Raw genomic sequence first — 17,807 nt, forward strand, 5'->3', positions numbered from 1 at the left:
AAAACCACAAGTTGCGAATTTTGTAACAAAGATGAACTGTTGCAAAATTTTCGCAACTGAAATTCGCAACTGAAAGTTCGCAACAATAATAATCATGCTTGCTCTTGAAAGTTCATGAATTTAACTTCATATAGTAACAAAGAGCTCTGCAAATCGGCGAAACTGAGTTAACTCAGTTTATCCTCTAAACATTCTTTGAACCATCTTCTATGATTTTCTTATGAAGTGTTTTCCTGTTTATGATCTACTCTGCTGATTTGCAATTCTTGTTTAATCTCATTTACCAATTTTTATTTATTTTAAACATGAGGTTCATATTCTGATAACCTCTCTTTTCTATTATTATTTCTTTATTAATAGTTTTGTTATGTATTCATCTTTCCTTTTCTAGGTTATGATCTATCCTTCTGATTCTTTAGTTTTTTATCTTTTCTAATGGAGTTCTAATTCCTTTTGCGAGCCTTCTTATTTCTTGATATGGACCAAATCCTGTTTTGGATGTTCGTCCAAAGCCTATGCATCTTTCTCCTGACAGTATCGTCAACTCAGGTTGTTTTTCCAAGAAACAACATATTTCTCCATCAGGCATTTTTGTCAAATTACAGATGTTCAATGTTAAGTTTTTCTCAGTATGAGAACCATAATTCCAACACCTTTCAGTTGTTTGCAACCATGAGCAATTATCATTTTTCTCCGAGTCAATACCCGATTCAAAGTAGAAAAATTCAAAAAACCATCTTTCCGCCCTTAACCACCCGTCATCATAGGAAAAATCATTATTTTGCAGTCCATGCAAATAATATCTACAGAATCAAATCTATTCTGTTCCTGGAATTATTCTTCGCCTATTTTAAGGAAACAAAATATATGTGTCATCAATCACATTAACTGCTTCTCTTATATTAAAAAAGAAAACCCTAAGCCCTGCTATCCATAAAATCATTCAAACCCTAGGCGGAACTGTTTCTTATTTGTTGATATGGATTCTCAAAGTCATAGCAACCTAAATGCCATCACTGAACAAATGAAGACTACTACTATTAGATCCAGATGCGCCATCGGGTCTTCAAAAAATATTATTGAAGCTGCTAATGAATGGACCAAATGCTTGATTGAAAAGCTAATAACTGATGATGATGAGATTGATACCTCAGAATTGAAAGATGAATTAAACCTGCTTTGGAAAAACTACAGAAAAAGGGAAGTAAGAACTGTGGGGAAATATCTCTATGTTTTTAAGTTCAACTCTGACAAATACATGAAAGCTGTTTTGAAAAAATCTCCATGGATTGTCCATATTAACCTATTGGCTCTTCAGCTGTACACCACTGCAATTGCGTACTAAGACTATGTTTTTGATAAGCAAGAATGGACTGTTCAGTTCAAAGAGTTACTACTAGAACATCACCATGTTGCGATTGTGAATGAAGTTATTGAATATCTTGGAAATAAAACAAGTACACTCCCAAAAAACTGCAGTTCTCGCACCGGAAATATGATAACTGTAATGGTCGATATAGATCTCAAAAAGCCTCTCAAAAGAGGGGAATGGTGGAATACTAACTCAGGAGAACCAACTTGGATCCGTTACCACTAGGTCAAACAACCTCATAGCCTCTGCTCAGAATGCTATGTTATCGATCATGATGATGATAGATGTGAAGAAATAGCCGAATTCCTAAAATAAAGATCTATGACACAGGAAGAATATGAAGAGCATCTCATAGTTAAAAACAATGATGTTGCCAAAGAAGCTGCTCATCAGAATAACATTGGTGATGACTTTGTTCATATTGACAAGGAAATAGACACATGATGATACTGATGAAGCTAAAACTACTAAAAGAGATAGGAATCAGAACACCCATACTCTTGGGTCCAATCCTTCCATCCAAGGCCCCATATTAGCTGCTCATGGTGGTGTTGGAAATATTATGGACGCATATAATGCTAACGTTGAACTCATGGATGGAGTAATCATGGATAACCCAGAGACTCAAGATGTAAACGCTTTGGTTGGTGCCATTCAAACTCAATATGGCCACGCAAATCTGGTAATATACTCCACGTTTACTTTTTTTTTCTTTTACTACTTGATGCTACACATTTGTTAGGTTTTATTCTTTTCAGTTAAGTTATCTTTATTATCCTTATACTTGTGATCTTCGCCTTATTACAATGAGAGTCCTAGCTTGGAACTGCCAAGGATTTGCTAGTAGAACCACTAGGGATCATCTTAAAGACCTAATTTATAGGTATAACCCAGATATAATCTTTATTTCAGAAGCCAAAATAGGAGAACACAAAATGAGAAAGCTTATCAAACCTCCAAATATCCAAACCATAAATTGATATCTTCCATAGGATTGGCTGGAGGCTTAATTATATTGTGTAAATATGGTTTCAATTTAAACTTGTGAATGCAGAATCGTGTATTTTTAACTTTTTGGTGCAGGATGACCCTTCAAAGCCAGAATGGCTTCTGACATGCATTTATGGTTCCTCCTACCCTAACAATAAAGAGAAACAATGGACTTATATTAATAATCTAAGTTCTATCATTAAACATCTGTGGGTGGTGTTGGGAGATTTGATTTTGGTCTTCAAAAACGAGAATTGGATATGTAGTTCAGCTGCTTCTCATAATTTTGTTACTTCTTCTTCAAGAGACTCTACTTACACCAAGATTATTCATGATGCTGGTGATAGACACATTTTTGTGTCTGATATAATCTCAATTGTATATATTGTTAGTGCTCGATTTTGTATTTATTTTGGCTTTTTATGTCTTTGTAGGTGTTTTTGGAAAATAAGATTTTGCGGCGAAATTGGCTCGAAAAGTGTTTTTTGCGTTCATGGGAGGACATTTGCTATTCGGACCCTCACTTTGGATAAGGGGTAACCTAATTACTAAGGGGCATCCCATTCCCCGGCAGCGGCGCCAAAAATTGATGTGATTTATAGCTAGTGGTAAAAGTGGTTCGATTCTCAGACTTGTGAAGGATATTAATTAGACTTAAATTCTAATATTAAAATAAAAAACTCACTAAAAATTATAGCAAACTCAATCAAAGTTGACATCAATATTAAAAGAACACTAAGGCTAAGATTCCACTATTTTCCAAATTCAAAGTGATTTAATCCAATATTTATATTCATGCAATTTTTTTCGTTCAATTTGATTCTAAACTATTGCAACAAGTAGATTCTCAAAATAACAAGTGAAAATCCGAAGCATAGAACATCAAAAACCTAGGTCCAAGCATGCTCTATCAAAAGAAATAACAATTGCTTAACAAGAATCATTCAAACAATTTTCACTCAAGGCAAAACAACCATAAAAATAATTGCGATAAATAAATAAATAAGAATATACCACTTTTTGTTGGAAAAAATAGCTTCCTCTAGCTCCTCAGCAATGGGGTTTAGCTCCTCATATTAATCACTTGCTCAAAATACATGTTTGTTGCTCAAAAGTTGATTAAAAGAGTGAAAGGTGTAAAGCAGCTGATTTGCAACAGCGTAAAAGTGTTACAGATCTCTGGTACAAAGAGGAACAATAATTACTGTTGTATATAAATGTTACTTATCTTCTGCTGTTGAACAACGACAGTTTTCTGCGACAGTTGCTTGTGCGTCAATGTTCTTCGTGTTCTTCCTCTTCAGCAGCAGCAGAAGCAGAAACAGAGTTTGATAAAACTCTAATTTCTTCTTCTCTGGCTCTCCTCAGGTCCCCAAACTTTCGACACCCCTTCTATATGACCCAAGCAATCTATTTATATCAAAAATACCGATTAAATCTCTCCCAAATCTTCCAAAATCTCTTTCCTTCTCTTCACGACAAAGTTGCGGCAATTTCTTGTTTTAGAATTTCTACGCGTTTTTGAGCTTTCATTTTTATTCTAAACTCTTCCTTAGATAGATACAAATCTTTGGGAAGGTTTACAACACTTTAATCTCTCTAAAATTCCCTAGAACAGGTCACACACGTGACTTTCCATATATTTCTGTTGTGATAAGAATCCGTCGATTGAGCCCAGTATAATCGATTTCAACACCCATATCAGATTCCTAGACCCATAAGGAGTTTATCCTATGAAAATCAGAGGTTTAATCGACCTCAAACTCCTCCAAATCAAGAACCCTAATATGTTCTTCACTGCCAAGATATTTCCCGCCAAAACTTATAATTCAAATGTAGAAGATGGTCGCCCCCTATCCAGAGTAGGGGTGCGATTAGCAGCTGCCTGGAAATGGGATGCCCCTTAGTAATTAGGTTACCCCTTATCCAAAGTGAGGGTATGAATAGAAAATGTCCTCCCATGAACGCAAAAAACACTTTTCGAGCCAATTTCTCCGCAAAATCTTATCCCAGTGTCCTCGTCATGGTTTAGAAAAGGTTAGGCTAGTTCAGATCCTTTTTGAGGGTTTAGATTATTCCACAACGACCATGGTTGAGTCTCTATGCAGTGGTGGATTTGAAAACCAAACTGTTGATGCAGCGATGGAATTTTTGAATGAAATCGCCGAAAAAACCCAGCAATGGGAAAATAGTAGGGCACCTCAGAAAACAATTCTTCTAGGTAGAGGAAACGTTAATAAGGTAGAAGGCTATGAATCAGATGCCAAAATTGCAGCGATAGAAAAAAGGTTAGAAGCCTTAGAATTAGGTCATACTATTAGTAGAATAGAGCCTTTTTGGGAAGGCCGAGCTATGGAAGAGCAAGCCAATGCTCTTTACAATAACACTAGATTTGATAACTCTCAGAAGATTGACCCATATTCGGAAACCTATAACCCTGGTTGGAGAAACCATCCAAACCTTTCATGGTCTAAGGGCCAGAGTCAAGGTCAGTTTAGTAATTCTAATGCTCCCACAGGTTTTGGCTATACTAAGAATCCTTCAGGTGAAACACAGTTTCAAAACCCTTCGGATAAGAAGATCATCAGTTTAGAGAACTCTGTCGCATTGTTAACTCAGCAGACTGCAAAGTTTCAGTTATCAGTAGAACAGAGTCTACAGGCTAGTAATAGGATAGGACAAGAAAACAGTCAGGCTATTTCCGAACTGAAAGACTAGGTTAGTCTGATCAATGATTCTCTAAGAGAAAAAGGTAAGTTCCCTAGTAAACCAATACCCAATCCTAGAGGAGAGAAAACATTTAATCAAGTGAATTTTGTCACAGCCCTTAGAAATGGTAAAACGGTATACAATAAGGTAGCCATGCCTAATAGTGGACATACTGTAGATCCCCCTCTTAGTTCCCATTCTAGTCCCCGAGAGGACCAGAAGGAGCCACTACCTAAAGAGATTGACAAAATTTCTAGTGATGCCAATTTGGTTCCTGATAGGTCTCATTTTATGCCTAGATCCCCATTTCCACAGTTGTTAGCTCCAACAAAGAGAGAGTCGACTTTCAACGAAATAATGGAGATATTTAAGCAGGTAAACATTAACATCCCTTTGTTAGAAGAAATTAGGCAAATGCCTTCTTATGCCAAGTTCCTTAAAGATCTTTGTACACGAAAGCGTAAGCTTAATGTCCATAAGAAAGCCTTTTTAGCTGGTCAGGTAAGTTCGATCATTCTGAATCAAACAGCCCCTAAGTATAAAGACCCTGGATGCCTACTATATCTTGTGTGATCGGTAATTATTCAGTATATAAGGCATTGCTTGACTTAGGAGCTAGTGTGAACTTACTCTCATATCATGTATACAACCAGCTAGGTCTTGGTAAGTTGAAACCGACTAAAATGACATTACAATTAGTTGATAGGTCTGTCAAAGTACCTCGTGGTGTCATAGAGGATGTTCTGATTGAGGTTGATAAATTTATTTATCCAGTGGATTTTGTTGTTCTAGATACTCAGCATATTCAGGATCCTAGTGCTCAAATACCGGTGATTTTAGGTCGCCCATTCTTAGCCACATCTAACGCTGTCATCAACTGCAGGACCGGACTTATGAACATATCCTTTGGTAATATGACCACTGAACTAAATGTCTTTAATATTACTAGACAACCTTCTGATGATTTAGAGGAAGTGAATATGATTAGCACTTTAGTTCAGGATCTAGTTCAGGATAATTGGGATAACACTTTATTTGGTGACTCTCTAGATAAATTTGATGAGACAATTCTCTTCGGTCAGTTAGATGACCAGAATGTAGAACTAGAAGAATCTCTCGAATATTTTAAGGACTCTACAGACCTAGAAATTCAGAAAATAGTGTTAGGTCTTTCTGAGAGCATTTATTACCCTAAGTTTGGGGGTAGTGATCTAGAAGACGCTCCTGAGTATTTTAAAGACTCTGAAGATCCGGAAATTCAAGCAATAGTGCTAGGGCTTGCGGAGAGTAGTGGTTATAATAAGTTTGGGGGTAATGATCGTCAAGTATCCCCATTAGAAGTCCCTAACTTGGGATTTGAGCCTAAAACATCTGAGGTATTAGTTGAGTCTCTTCGGACTCCACAACCCGATCCCCCTGATACTGTGCAGGAAGAAATTAAGCTATTAGAAACCCGTTATTCGGATGAATCTGTTTGTCAAGAAACTCATATGAAGCCCAATTGGTCGTTCCAGATGGATACAGTTGTCTTGCAAGAAACTTTCGATAAGGTTGTGCTCTGTTTGTTCATTTTTATGATCCTCTGCAGTTGTCTCATTTTAGTGGCAGTATTAGTTGGTTTTGATGATCCATAGTTGTTTTGACTATTGATATACCATTTGAAAGGGTAACTAGACATTTTATGTGTACGTAATTTTTGGCTGAAGACATTAAACTTAGCACTTCTTGGGAGGTAACCCATTCTCATGCAACACGGTAATATCTTTCCTTATCTCTTTTGCTTCAAATGGTAACAGTTTCTCCTTGTTCATGCTTTTAATGTGATCTTTAGAACATTGAGGCCAATGTTAGATTTAAGTTTGGGGGTATAAGAGAAACTTTTTAGTTGCATAATTAAACTCCAGAGCCTAGAAATTTATGCCTATTAAGGATGGCACTAACCAATCTAAGTGGATGGAAGAATTTTGGTTGTAGGAGTTGAGGAACCAATCTGACTAGATGGCAACATCTAAAGAATCTATTCATAAAAGCACAGAGCTCAGGTGTTAGAAATAACATGATAGTTTCACCATATCTCGTTGAGTCCTTTTCACTTCTGTTTTTATTTTGTTTTGTTTTTAAACTATGTTTCTCTAAGTGATTAGGTGGGGCTCAAGATTCAAGTTGTTACCAATGCTAGGGTGAATTATAGTGACTGAGATAAAAAAAAAAAAAAAAAAAAAAAAGTTGAAAAAAAAAAGAGTTGAAAAAAAAAGAAGAGAAATTGAGACCAGACCAACTGGAATAAATTCAATAAAGTCGACCACTGGAACCCTTGAATATGCCAGTGTGTTGACCTAGAGTTATGATTATCAATCACTGCTTCCCTTGTATATGCCAGTGTGTTGATATTAGTCAGACTAGTATCTCAGTCCATTAGGATAGGTTCATTTTGGCGGAGACCTTCAGACAGATATGAGAAACACCGTTCACTTAGTAAACATAAAAACCATCTATGTTTTTCTATATCCATCTTCTTGATCTATCCATGTGATTAGTTTTGTCTTCGAATATTGATGTCCATAGTGCGTCTATCTGAGTAGAGCTCTGTCACTTCATATGAATTTTAGTATGCTTGAGTGCGAACTCGTGTACAACAATTGGAATTTCGCATCAGGGTACTTCCTCCTGTAGTCAATAAGTATGCCAACCAAGGAGATTCTTTAGTGCCTTCCAAGGTTCTGTGTAGATAGCTAGGGTCTGGAGTATAAAGGTTTTGTGGGTATACCTCTGGTACGCCCTCCGGAGACAACACTCCGCCACTAGGGACACCTAGGGGTTTAAAGGATTATTGCATATGCTAAATGCAATCGACGATGCCTGCGACAGTGAGTTAGGATTTTATTTTTATTTTATTTTTGCTCGAGAACTAGAAAATAATAGGTTTGGGGGTATTTGATAGACACATTTTTGTGTCTGATATAATCTCAATTGTATATATTGTTAGTGCTCGATTTTGTATTTATTTTGGCTTTTTATGTCTTTGTAGGTGTTTTTGGAAAAATAAGATTTTGCGGCGAAATTGGCTCGAAAAGTGTTTTTTGCGTTCATGGGAGGACATTTGCTATTCGGACCCTCACTTTGGATAAGGGGTAACCAAATTACTAAGGGGCCTCCCATTTCCAGGCAGCTGCTAATCGCACCCCTACTCTGGATAGGGGCGACCATCTTCTACATTGGAATTATAAGTTTTGGCGGGAAATATCTTGGCAGTGAAGAACAGATTAGGGTTCTTGATTTGGAGGAGTTTGAGGTCGATTAAACCTCTGATTTTCATAGGATAGACTCCTTATGGGTCTAGGAATCTGATATGGGAGTTGAAATCGATTAGACTGGGCTCAATCGACAGATTTTTATCACAACAGAAATATATGGAAAGTCACGTGTGTGACCTGTTTTAGGGAATTTTAGAGAGATTAAAGTGTTGTAAACCTTCACAAAGATTTGTATCTATCTAATGAAGAGTTTAAAATAAAAAGGAATGCTCAAAAACGCGTAGAAATTCTAAAACAAGAAATTGCCGCAACTTTGTCGTGAAGAGAAGGAAAGAGATTTTGGAAGATTTGGGAGAGATTTAATCGGTATTTTTGATATAAATAGATTGCTTGGGTCATATAGAAGGGGTGTCAAAAGTTTGGGGACCTGAGGAAAGCGAGAGAAGAAGAAATTAGAGTTTTATCAAACTCTGTTTCTGCTTCTGCTGCTGCTGAAGAGGAAGAACACGAAGAACATTGACGCACAAGCAACTGTCGCAGAAAACTGTCGTTGTTCAACAGCAGAAGATAAGTAACGTTTATATACAACAGTAACTATTGTTCCTCTTTGTACCAGAGATCTGTAACACTTTTACGCTGTTGCAAATCAGCTGCTTTACACCTTTCACTCTTTTAATCAACTTTTGAGCAACAAACATGTATTTTGAGCAAGTGATTAATATGAGGAGCTAAACCCCATTGCTGAGGAGATAGAGGAAGCTATTTTTTCCAACAAAAAGTGGTATATTCTTATTTATTTATTTATCGCAATTATTTTTATGATTGTTTTGCCTTGAGTGAAAATTGTTTGAATGATTCTTGTTAAGCAATTGTTATTTCTTTTGATAGAGCATGCTTGGACCTAGGTTTTTGATGTTCTATGCTTCGGATTTACACTTGTTATTTTGAGAATCTACTTGTTGCAATAGTTTAGAATCAAATTGAACGAAAAAAATTGCATGAATATAAATATTGGATTAAATCACTTTGAATTTGGAAAATAGTGGAATCTTAGCCTTAGTGTTCTTTTAATATTGATATCAACTTTGATTGAGTTTGCTATAATTTTTAGTGAGTCTTCTATTTTAATATTAGAATTTAAGTCTAATTAATATCCTTCACAAGTCTGAGAATCGAACCACTTTTACCACTATCTATAAATCACATAAGCTGGATTAGAGGACTTAGGATACACTGGAAGATCCTTTACATGGTCAAGCAATGTTCATAGTACTGGAATTCAGCAGATCAAAACTGGATAGAGCTATGGTAAATGGATATTGGATACTTCACTTCGCTGATGCTAAGATTATTCACCTTCCTCAACTCGGATCAGATCACTGCCCCATTATGCTAGATACTTCTTCGACTAATGGAGATAGGAGAAGGAATTGGAAATACTTTCAATGCTATGAAAGTGATGAATCTCTTAAGGAGGAGGTTGCTGGTGCTTGGAGAACGCCAGTTAATGGCTCCCATGCATATCAGTTAACAACACATCTCATTACCACTAGGCGTTATGTGTCAAAATGGAACAAAGAAAAATTTGGAAATATCCAAAGTAACATACATCTTCTACATTAACAAATGACATCTATGCAGCAAGAGGAAGTGCAAAGTGACATCAAGTGCAAAGTGACATCTTCTCCAAACACATCCCAGCAAATTCAACACATTGAGAACCAGATTGAGCATTGACATCAAGTGCAAAGTGATTTCTTGGGACAGAAAGAAAGAGATGAATGTTATCTCCAAATGGATAGAAACACAAGGTATCATCATATTAATGCAAATAGAAGGAGATCGAGAAACAATATTACTGCACTAAAGGATCAGGGAGGACAATGGTGTACTACAAGAGAAGATATGGAAAATTTGTTGGTTAAACATTAAGTCGTTACTGATTCAGACAATATGGAATTAACTCGCATACCAGAAGATGCTGAAATGTATAAAGCACTAAAAGACATGAAACCATGGAAGGAACTTGGACCGGATGGATTTCCACCGGGTTTTTTCAAATCACACTGGGATATATTTGGTAGAGACGTAATGGAGATGGTGAAGTAGTTTCTTCGCACTAGTTTTCTTCTCAAAAGTCTAAACACAACAAATGTTTTTCTCATCCAAAAAATGAAGAACAAGAAGTTTCCTTCAGATTTGCGTCCAATTGCTCTTTGCAATACGTCTTACAAGATTATCTCCAAGATCCTTACATCTAGAATGAAAAGAATTATGGCAAAGATTATGTCCCCACTTCAGGCTGCATATGTTCCGGGCAGGCAAATATCAGACAACATACATCTTGCTCAAGAGATTTTTACACATTATGAACAATAAAAAAGATCCAATCAAATAGCTTGCTTTGAAACTGGACATGTGCAAAGCCTTTGATAGGATTGAATGGTCCTTTCTAATAGATGTAATGCAGCAAATGGGGTTTAGTCAAGAATGGTGTAATCTGGTACTGCAATGTATTAGCACTACAAAAATCCCAATACTCCTTAATGGTGCACCTTGTATAGCTTACCAACCAACAAGGGGTGTTAGGCAGGGTGATCCTCTATCACCCTACCTGTTTATCATTGTTATGGAAGCCATGTCTTGTCAATTACTTCATGCTGAGCAAAACAACAAGATACAAGGAATAAAACTAGCTCCAAATTCTCCTTCAATATCCCATTTATTCTTCACAGACTTCCTATTGTTCATAAATGCTGATATTCATGATGTCAAAAATCTTCTTAGTATCATTGAAGACTTTGGAGCGGCATCAGGTCAGCTGGTAAATTTCTCTAAATCAAGTGTTTACTATAGTGATGGAGTCCCACAAAGATTTTGTAGACTTCTTACTAGAAGTTTGAAGGTACCAAAGATGAATTCAAATGAACGTTATTTGGGTTTACCACTTCTGATTGGGAGAAAGAAAATTGAATGCTTCACTGAACTAGTTGACATAGTCAAAGGAAGGCTTTCAGCATGGAATGGAGAATCAATGTCACAGTTCAGCAAATCATTAATGATATATACGGTAACCAACACCATACCGTATTACTCCATGAACTGTCTTCAAATCCCTGCTGAAACAATCAAACAGGTTGACTCTCTACAAAGAAAATTCTGGTGGGGATTTAATGACAAGAAAGGCATATATATCACCTCTTGGAAAAAGCTAGGACTGCATAAAGATCTAGGAGGACAAGGATTTAAAAATCTGAAGCTTCTTAATCAAGCAATGCTAATAAGATCAGCTTGGAGGATATGTACAAATTCTGAGGCGCAATGGGTTAGAGTTATGCAAGCAAAATATTTTCCATCTACCAGTATGCTTCACTTTAACACAAAACAGAACTGTTCGTGGGTCTGGAAAGGAATGCAGAAGCAAATACCCTTTATCAAAGAGCATAGCAGATGAAGGGTTCGTAAAGGAGACAAGATAAATATTTGGTTAGATGTTTGGATATCAGGTTTGAATGTTCCTCCATCACCAAAACAAGGAATCAATGACAGCGAAAAGTACATTTTTGTTCAAGAATTACTAACTAATGGTGGCATGGAATGGAATGTTTCAATTGTGACATATCTGTTTGAACCTGCAACTGCAAGTTTAATTCTAAATATGAGAGTCTGAACTGCAGCAGATGATAAACTCATATGGAACTTAACAAGGAACAAGATCTTCACTCTTAAGTCAGCTTATAATAAGTTACATGAGACAAGCTTGGTATCTCTGAAGATTGAAAGTACAAACTTGTTTCTGTAAAATAAAGACATGGCCAAGAGTGAAACACTTTTGGTGGAAGTGTTTAACTGACATTCTACCAACTAAGGAACGACTGTGGAGAAACTGCAGTTACTTAAACCGTGACTGCCCATTCCGTGGTCAATATGAAGAAACTATCATGCATGTTTTGTTTGCGTGCTCTTTTTCTAGGTCAGTATGGATGCAAGTGTCAGGTGGGTCTATGATCTCATCAGGATCTCACACTAATACAACTGCAGTTTTTGAAACATGGATGAATCAAAATCAGCAACAAACCACTACCCCAGAGTGGTTGATCATGTCTATGACAGTTTCTTGGTCTATCTGGAATGAACCTGTGAAGTTAATTTTTCAGAACCAGAAGGATGATCCAAAGGCAGTGGCGAGAAGAGAAATTATTTTTGCAACTTACCTCAGTAAACTGAACTCACAAGAACAATTACACGGTGCTGCTACCCTTAATAACACTCACCCAAAACCTATGTGGAAACCACCTGTATCACCATATCTTGTCATAAACTGTGATGCCTCATATGATAGTAGTTCTGAACTAACTGGTGTTGCACTTGTATTGCGTGATTTTGCAGGCAAATGGAGGGGATGCTCAGAAAATGCTATGCAGGAGTAAGGAGCTCAAAACATGCAGAATGCTTGGCGTTTTTCGATGCTGTCAACTGGAGTAAGGAGCTGGGTCATACTCATGTGGTTTTGGAGATTGATTTAAAAGGAATTGAAAGTTGCATCAGTTCCGCTAAACCAGTTATAGTGTGGGAAAACGAAAGTATTTTAATAGATGCATTAGATAATTTAAAATCCGTTCCTTATTGGTTATGTCATTTTGTTCCTAGAGATTGTAATAAACCTGCTGACAAACTAGCAAAGTTCAGCAGGAAGTATGGAGTTACTAAAGTCTGGTTGGATACACCACCTATTACCACTGCGAATCAGCTGATACAAGACAATGTACTGGTTTCAGATTATTAATTCATTCTTATTTAGCATCAAAAAGAAAAACTTCATATAGGAAATGATGGAATCAACTAGGCCTGTCAATATTTGTCCGATATCCGGTATTCGTTTCCGAGTATTTGATATCCTATAGGACTTTATCCGTTTTATCGGATATCCGATCGGATATTTTATCGGATATTTCTTCCTTAACATATCGGAAACGGATTAGACCCCATCCGAAATGTTAATATCCGATATCCGATAGTATAGGAACTTATTTGTAATTTATCCTAATTTCGAGTCTAGTATCGGATATTATCGGATATTGTCGGATAAATATCCGATAAGTGTCAATTATGAAAATGTTTTACAAGGGTTTTTAAGCTTTTTTGTTATAACCGGATATTATTGGATATTTATCGGATATCCGACAGCTTAGCCTATCAGAATCGATATCTGATTTTGATATCCTATAGGATATTATCGGATATCGAATATCCGGTAGTGCTTAACATGTCGGATATCAGATATCTAAATATCCGACGGATATTCTTCCATTGACAGGCCTAGAATCAACCATATATACATTATATACAAAATGGAACCAACAAAAAAATTCTCTCTCCAAAAACCAGAGAAAAAACTCTTAGAGAAAATAAAATAAAAAAACTATCGCGGGGGCCTCTTTTTTCTCAGATTTAGTCAATTATGGACTAGATTTGGGTAGGAATCCATCAATAGCATATAGTTCATAACCTATTAGTAGATTCTTATTAGTTTTCCCTGTTGTTTTTACCCCCTTATAGAACCCTAAACCTATTTTCCATCATGAATCCTTTCTATATGCTTGGTTAATCTTCAATTCCACCGACCCATATGAGGCTGTAGACTTCATTAGATGTTTGTGATGTTTCCGTTAATATAATAGCTCTGATTCAACCTCAAAGTTTTGAATTTCTGATGCTGGTGACTTCCTTACCTAGATCCTGATGGTGATGTTATTGGGTCTATTCATTTTTCAATCGTTCCTTTCTTCTTCAACATCCGTTCTTCAAGATCTGATATAACAGTTAACTTTCATTTCCTCTTGTTCATATCGATTGAGTTTTTCAGTGACAAGGGGTCTTATTTCTTGACGACTCAGATTACTATTGCAACAAAAATTTTTCCCTTAATTTCTCAGCTGAATACCCTTTTGCTTTCAAAATCCTTGTTGTTTGTAACCTTTCAATCATATTATCCCCCCTTTGAAGATGATTAATTCATACCCAAAATTTCATAACCTATCAATTTGATTTTTCTCAACCCTTTTTTATCCGATCGTGTTGTTTTTTAGGGGATCCTTCTAGTCACTTCCCCCTCCTTATGTGTTTCCGTTATTCGTATGTCTATTTGTGGTTTAGACATATGCATGATGTTTTAGTATCCATAAACCTCCGTTTAATTCTGAAGCTGATCCCTGTAAGGCTTGTCTTTATTAGTTGCCTTGATTTATCATTTTAGAGGTGTCATAGTGGTTAATCTGTGAGTCTTTCGACGTGTGTTGTTGTATCTGGTATGGTTGGTTGTTGCAGTGAAAGGTTATAGTACCTAGAGAAGAATCAAAAGTTAATGAAGGGATCTGTATCATGCTTCTGTTTTTTGGGAATTTTTTCAGTGAGTTACAACTTTGTCTTTGAACCATACTTTAAGAAGACTAATCCAAACTTCACGGAATGGAGCGGAGCTAGTCACTGTCTTTCAATTTGTGTAAATCCAATTTTGGTGGAATGGAGAGTAAGTTATACGAGGATGACAATGAATGAAGTGTGAGGACACTATGGTTTTGATTATAAGCTTTTTAGTAGTAAGTTCAATCACTACCACCTAAGGTCAGTTATTCTCATCATCAGGAGCAACAAGTCGAATCACCATCAATTTTTAGAACATGATCCTTCCTTGTATGGAACTTTGAAGTTTTCAAGTTTTTACATCATAATTTAGCGGTAAAAGCCTACGTATCTCACGACCATCTTATGGGTCGGTGGATAATCTTCAGATTTTAATTTACTGTTCCTATAGGACCTTTTTATTGTATTAGTTATATTGTGTTTCTGTGTTTTCCGTTAGCTGCAATCGAGTATGAATACAAATCTTAGTGTAGCGTCTTTCCATATATCTGGTTTACTTTAAAGAGCGGCTCTAATAGGTATTGTAGTTCTGTTTCTTACATAGTTGTTTTGTAAGTGCTATATCTATAAAGCACAAGTCTAAAGCATAAGTCTAATAAGTACTATAATAGTTTTTAGGCCTAGTCTAATTAGTATTCCAGGCATCTTTTTTACTTCCGCACTTTGCTTCGGTTTATGTTAGTACTCCTCAGGCTAAATACACAAGTCAAAACTATCGTTATGGATCAAGAGGAAAAAATAGAACATGGACGGGTAATACACGGGCAAGTCTCCTCGACATCTTGTTACAAGAACCTGACTGGCATCTTGGACCAATGCATCAAAATCATCCACCAACAACAAAGTTCCTTTGGACACAACGGTGCCTATCAAAAGTACAACTTTCCTTGTGGAAAGCATTCGTCGAAGGTCCACAGTTCCTCGACAACCTCACCAATTCCAACATTTTCCCCCGATACAATACTAATTCGGAGAAGGTTGATCTTTCTCTACACCACTATCTTATTACAGAAGATTATAGACTTGTTGATCCAATTGTAACTGTTAACTTTTCGGATATATCTTATCCCAGTGTAATAGCTATTTAGTTATCTAATAAATATCATGTTTCAAAAAAAAATGATGAATCATAAGGACAATTTTGAGGTTAATCTAATGATTATATATTTAACCTCTATTGAAGTAATGATCATATTTATGTTGTTTTGATCATCTTATGAGTCACCAGTCTTGTATTTTCATGTAAGGTGAAATGAACCATTATCGTTATTTCAAAGTTTCAAAGATTTTTTTTCCGACTAAATGTGAACACGTTTGGACAGCAATAGTTTGGACTTGGTGATGAAATATTCGTAGTCCGAAATGTAAATATTTGTGGGTCCTGATAAATTTACTGTCATTGGGTGGCCGATATCCCGAAGCTGATAGGTATACACCACATCATACACCAATATTTTACATCTCTACGTGTCATCTATATTCACCATGGATTTCATCTCCACTCTACGCCGCTAGAGAAAACAGAGAGTCCGTTTTAAAAGAGAATCAATAAAAACCTGACACATAGTGATGTAAAATTTTGGTGTACATTTTTTTGGTGTATATCTAGCTTTTTCGCCGATATCCCGCTAGTTAACCGACTCTTTCGGAATAACAAGAGTCACCCCTCATGACTCGTGAGAGGCTTTTAAAGGCATTTAATGATCAATAATAGGGGCGGTGACCTTAGGAATCAGGGTGGGGTTATTGCCGACTGAGTGTGAAATTGGATGAGTCAAATTAGTTTTGTCTTATGTAAGTTATCAGTGACGTGGCAACGTAAGTATTACGAATAGCTTTTCTGGCACCCTAAAGTGTGAGTCCCCACTCCCCATTTTGGTCAGCATCTTTGATAAGTTATGTAAGTCAACTCCTATAGTAACTTGAGTTGGCAATTCGGCACCATTATGCTGCTGTTAGTATCTATTGAAAGAAACATGACGGTTCTTGGAAGACAAGTGACCAGCTTTTCTGATTGTTGGCATAAAATGGTTCACGAAAACCCGGCTTATGTAGCCTAAAGAAAGATAACATCAAATATAGCTACATGACATGACGTGCATCTATGTAAAGGATAAAATTTTCAGTTGACTGCCTCTTCTCTCGTACCTTGATTGATATGCTATTATAATGGTATCACATGCTACTGTATGTGAGCATGAATTAGCTTATTACGGTAACGTAGTTGGCAAAGTTTGATCCACTGTCCTAATCACAAAATTGGTTAAAAACATTAAAATCAACAATTCCTCGATGAAAAAGACATGTAGAATTTGATACTGTTTAAATGGGCGAGAATGTAAAAATAGCCAGGATGTAAATAGTTTCATCCTACCCATTTTCAAATATTTTTTTCTTATTTTTAATTTACATCAGAATGCATCCAGTTTCATCCACGTTATTTTTTAAGTTTAAGCCAAGATGAATCCAATTTCATTCTTGCTATTTTTTTGGTGTCAATTTCACCTACTAATTTTTACTCGTCCATTAAAACTATATTTTAAAAATATTTGGACAAATGACCCATTTTCCGTGGGCATACCTAAATCTTTCTAGACATACAAAGCAATAGTCCTAACTTGGGTGACCTTATAAGGGGTACCCTATGGTAGTTCAATTACTTATATACCCTTAAATCTTTTAAATTACCAATCTATCCCTAACCCTAATACAAAAACCTAAAATGAATAATCACAAAAATCAGTTTCATTCACCTTCTCTTCCTCTCCACAGCAGCAGACGAACTTCTTCTCCATCATTTTTTTCATCGATTCATCGCCGAAATTTGATCGTCGATTAGTGAAAAGTTAATCGACGATTAAACTCATCTATATAATGGGTCGTCGTAAGAACGTAACTCGTTCTAATCGATCAATTGAACAACCTATTGAAGAACAAGAAGATTTAGAGAGTGAAGAATAAACTGAAAATCAACCACAAATCAACCACGAAGAAGAGATTGAAGAAGAACCAACTCTTGAAATAAGAATAAGAAGGTTAGTTCTACAAACCCATCTCGT

This window comes from Papaver somniferum, unplaced genomic scaffold (genome assembly GCF_003573695.1).
Source record: "Papaver somniferum cultivar HN1 unplaced genomic scaffold, ASM357369v1 unplaced-scaffold_10, whole genome shotgun sequence".
Taxonomy (NCBI): domain Eukaryota; kingdom Viridiplantae; phylum Streptophyta; class Magnoliopsida; order Ranunculales; family Papaveraceae; genus Papaver; species Papaver somniferum.